Consider the following 5233-nt stretch of genomic DNA (forward strand, 5'->3'; position numbering starts at 1 on the left):
TATAACCAAAAGCCTTTTTATTTTGACAATTAATAAAGAACAGATTTTATAATTCTGACAGAACCGTTCTTGAAAAACTATCATGATTTGTTTTTCAGTTAAAGCATGTGATGTACTGAAGATCAAAGTACTCCCTGAATGTTGTTTAATTACTGAACGTGCAACAGTACCTGAAAACACTTTAATAAAAGTCTTCTATTAAATAAATTCAGTGTTTTCTAAATCAGCTTCATTCATATGTTAGAAAATGATTATTCCGTCAAGTGTTTTCCAGGTTGATTTTTATAAAACTTTAATTGTGGTTGTTGTTTATAGGGTATTTTCTAACTTGTATTGGGGAGCAAGTCTAAAGCACTAGGACTAACATAATGTCAATCCGTTTACTTGTGCAAAATCAACTTAATTACGTACGTTGAAAGTACTTATTTTTAAAGTTGGAATCAAACACAGTCTAAGAAAGTAAAAATGATTGTTGTGTTTTTTCCTATCATAGACAAAACTTTTGGCCAAATGGTTCACTGGCTCTTCCTTCACCAGAGCGAGACACCAATACAAAATTAAGGACTCGAATTGCTACCAAGATGGTTATGTTATGTAGTATCTCAGGTGGGGTGATTAAAACGGTATTCAAAATAAGGACTAAAAGTTAAGCTCTGAGAACACAATTTGAACTAAGTGATAATAATAAAAGAATAAAAACTTCATGAAACTTAATCTCTCAGGTTAATCGTATCCATAATTAACTTAGGCTCAGTTAAGATTTTTACTCTAGAAAGTATGTGACATGTATTGAATAAGTTTAACATTTTAAGACAGTGTCAGGGCAAAAAAAAACTAAAATTTCACCACATCTGTTGTCTTCAGTTTTTGGCAACCAACCTTATGATCTTCTCCTAACAACATCCTTATGATCTTCTCCTAACAACATCCTTATGATCTTCTCCTAACAACATCCTTATGATCTTCTCCTAACAACATCCTTATGATCTTCTCCTAACAACATCCTTATGATCTTCTCCTAACAACATCCTTTTGATCTTCTCCTAACAACATCCTTTTGATCTTCTCCTAACAACATCCTTTTGATCTTCTCCGAACAACATCCTTTTGATCTTCTCCTAACAACATCCTTTTGATCTTCTCCTAACAACATCCTTATGATCTTCTCCTAACAACATCCTTATGATCTTCTCCTAACAACAACCTTATGATCTTCTCCTAACAACATCCTTTTGATCTTTTCCTAACAACATCCTTTTGATCTTCTCCTAACAACATCCTTTTGATCTTCTCCTAACAACAACCTTATGATCTTCTCCTAACAACATCCTTATGATCTTCTCCGAACAACATCCTTTTGATCTTCTCCGAACAACATCCTTTTGATCTTCTCCGAACAACATCCTTTTGATCTTCTCCGAACAACATCTTTTTATTTTTAAGCATAAATGCCACGTCGTTCTAGAAATGTTTTTTAATACTTAAAATATCAGTCTAGCATAAAGCTGCACAGTTAAAGAAGGTAACTAAATATGGTTTGTATGTATTTATGTATAAAATAATCTCATTAGGCCTAATTTACTTAGAATAGTGTTATAACTTTTCAATAAAAATTGTTAGTTTTGGTATTTGATTGTGCATTTCCTTCCCATTGTTAATAAATCTTTCAGAAATTTGCTAAATGGTTGATATAAGAACCAACTTAGAGTTCTGACACCTCTAACTGACTGAGTGACCAACATAACAAATGTCTGACACCTCTTACTGACTGAGTGACCAACCTAACAAATGTCTGACACCTCTTACTGACTGAATGGCCAACCTAACAAACTTCTTCAGTAAGAGGTGTCAGAAGTTTGTTAGGTTGGCCACTCAGTCAGTAAGAGGTGTCAGAAGTTTGTTAGGTTGGCCACTCAGTCAGTAAGAGGTGTCCCTGAATGGCCAACCTAACAAACTTCTGACACCTCTTACTGGCTGAGTGGCCAACCTAACAAACTTCTGACACCTCTTACTGACTGAGTGGCCAACCTAACAAACTTCTGACACCTCTTACTGACTGAGTGACCAACCTAACAAACTTCTGACACCTCTTACTGACTGAGTGGCCAACCTAACAAACTTCTGACACCTCTTACTGAGTGAATGACCAACCTAACAAACTTCTGACACCTCTTACTGACTTAGTGGCCAACCTAACAAATGTCTGACACCTCTTACTGAGTGAATGACCAACCTAACAAATGTCTGACACCTCTTACTGACTGAGTAGCCAACCTAACAAACTTCTGACACCTCTTACTGACTTAGTGGCCAACCTAACAAACTTCTGACACCTCTTACTGACTTAGTGGCCAACCTAACAAACTTCTGACACCTCTTACTGACTGAGTGGCCAACCTAACAAACTTCTGACACCTCTTACTGACTGAATGAATGACCAACCTAACAAACTTCTGACACCTCTTACTGACTGAGTGGCCAACCTAACAAGCTTCTGACACCTCTTACTGACTGAGTGGCCAACCAAACCAACTTCATATCTTGTTATATAGTGACAATAATTGATTAATGTTTTTTATAGACTTTGTCCTGAGATGATTACCTTCAACTCAAATAACAGAATGTCCTATTTATAATCTACATTTGAAAGTTCTAGAACACATTGTATTATGTTCTTATAGTTTTCTAGAAGCTCGTGGTTTATCTTAACTTCTCTAACTTAACATTATCATCAGTGAGCTGCACCTCCCTCTAGCTAAGAAATAAATTACAATATGTAGTATCCAATAATAGAAATAGTAATGTAACCCCATTTGTTTGGTAATTTATAGATCCTATTAAATGTCTGAAAGTAAATATTTGGACACAGGTGGGGCTCAGTTCAAGACACAAAATTAATCTCTGGAAAGTTTTATTGTACATGTCTAGTGTGGTTCTGTCGAAGACACAGTGTTAATCTGTGGAAACCTGTATTGTACATGTCTTGTGTGGTTCTGTGGAAAGTTTTATTGTACATGTCTAGTGTGGTTCTGTCGAAGACACAGTGTTAATCTTTGGAAAGTTTTATTGTACATGTCTAGTGTGGTTCTGTCGAAGACACTGTTAATTTGTGGAAAGTTTTATTGTATATGTCTAGTGTGGTTCTGTCGAAGACACTGTTAATTTGTGGAAAGTTTTATTGTACATGTCTAGTGTGGTTCTGTCGAAGACACAGTGTTAATCTGTGGAAAGTGTTATTGTACATGTCTAGTGTGATTCTGTGGAAAGTGTTATTGTACATGTCTAGTGTGGTTCTGTCGAAGACACAGTGTTAATCTGTGGAAAGTGTTATTGTACATGTCTAGTGTGATTCTGTGGAAAGTGTTATTGTACATGTCTAGTGTGATTCTGTGGAAAGTTTTATTGTACATGTCTAGTGTGGTTCTGTGGAAAGTTTTATTGTACATGTCTAGTGTGATTCTGTTGAAGACAGTGTTAATCTGTGGAAACCTGTATTGTACATGTCTAGTGTGGTTCTGTGGAAGACACAGTGTTAATCTGTGGAATGTTTTATTGTACATGTCTAGTGTGGTTCTGTCGAAGACACTATGTTAATCTGTGGAAACCTGTATTGTACATGTCTAGTGTGGTTCTGTGGAAAGTGTTATTGTACATGTCTAGTGTGGTTCTGTGGAAAGTGTTATTGTACATGTCTAGTGTGGTTCTGTTGAAGACACAGTGTTAATATGTGGAAACCTGTATTGTACATGTCTAGTGTGGTTGTGTGGAAAGTGTTATTGTACATGTCTTGTGTGGTTCTGTGGAAAGTTTTATTGTACATGTCTAGTGTGGTTCTGTTGAAGACAGTGTTAATCTGTGGAAACTTTTATTGTACATGTCTAGTGTGGTTCTGTGGAAACTTAATGTACATGTCTAGTGTGGTTCTGTGGAAATTTAATGTACATGTCTAGTGTGGTTCTGTGGAAACTTTTATTGTACATGTCTTGTGTGGTTCTGTGGAAAGTTTTATTGTACATGTCTAGTGTGGTTCTGTCAAAGACAGAGTTAATCTGTGGAAAGTTTTATTGTACATGTCTAGTGTGGTTCTGTTCAAGACAATATGTTAATCTCTGGAAACTTTTATTGTACATGTCTAGTGTGGTTCTGTTCAAGACATGTTAATTTATGGAAACATTGTGTGTATTTCTAGTGTGGTTCTGTCGAAGACACAGTATTAATCTGTGTAAAGTTTTATTGTACATGTCTAGTGTGGTTCTGTTCAAGACACTATGTTAATCTATGGAAACATTTAGTGTGTATTTCTAGTGTGGTTCTGTCGAGGACACAGTGTTAATCTGTGTAAAGTTTTATTGTACATGTCTAGTGTGGTTCTGTTCAAGACACATTGTTAATCTGTGGGAACTTTTATTGTGTGTGTCTAACAGATGAGCTGAAACACATTATTGGAAGTGAAACAACTCGCAAAGGCCTTCTCTGTGTATTTGAGATGTTCCAACACCCTGAGTTGAATCGACGGCTCATGTATGTCCTTCTGGAAGGAATATTGGAAATCCTTTTTCCTGACAACCAGCTCTCTTCTGTTCTTAAGAAACTTCATTCACGATCGCCCCGCTTTTCTTCCGAAGACATCACAGATTCTAAAGGAAAAAACAAAATAACTCCAGTGAAAAGGTGACAATGAAGACAACAGGATGTAAATAAAGTCGTGAATATATGTAACGTAATCAGCGGAACATGTTTGTGTGTATATATCTTGTATATACAAGAGGTGAGATGTTTTCCACGAGTGTAAATAATGATCAGTATCAGTTGCTCCTGAAAACTACTTGAATTCTGAGTATGTGTATGTTAGTTTACACTTGATAAATTATAAGTAGTGTAAGTAAATTTAGGGAGGCTTTTCCCTTGATCTGTTATGTATTTATATTTTCAAAGAAAATTTTTTTATGGTACATAAATGTTAGATTAAAACGACATGTAGTAAATGAGAGAGAGACGAAAGAAAAAAAAATGTAGCCTGAATATAACAATACTGGTTGATAGTTTGTGAGAGAAATTATTTAATGACATATTAAACTGAATTTCAACATGATGTTTTAAAAACAAATAGGCACTGTTTGTATTGAAATAGAATTAATTGTTACGAATATCATTGATACTGATTTTTTTATACATTAACGAGTATTTTGAATGTTGATGAACATAATCATTAGATTGCTACGTAGATGTACTT

The 5233-nt window shown here is 35.2% G+C and overlaps 1 long non-coding RNA gene across 1 annotated transcript; it reads left to right on the forward strand.

Annotated features, from left to right (window-relative positions):
* The first annotated feature begins 493 nt into the window (after positions 1-493).
* On the forward strand, positions 494-4642 carry LOC111089662. The gene is made up of 2 exons (XR_002613877.1): positions 494-606; positions 4425-4642. It is a non-coding gene; the product is annotated as an uncharacterized LOC111089662 (long non-coding RNA).
* The last annotated feature ends 591 nt before the right edge of the window (positions 4643-5233 follow it).

The sequence above is a fragment of the Limulus polyphemus genome, unplaced genomic scaffold, assembly GCF_000517525.1.
Source record: "Limulus polyphemus unplaced genomic scaffold, Limulus_polyphemus-2.1.2 Scaffold6946, whole genome shotgun sequence".
Taxonomy (NCBI): Eukaryota; Metazoa; Arthropoda; class Merostomata; order Xiphosura; family Limulidae; genus Limulus; species Limulus polyphemus.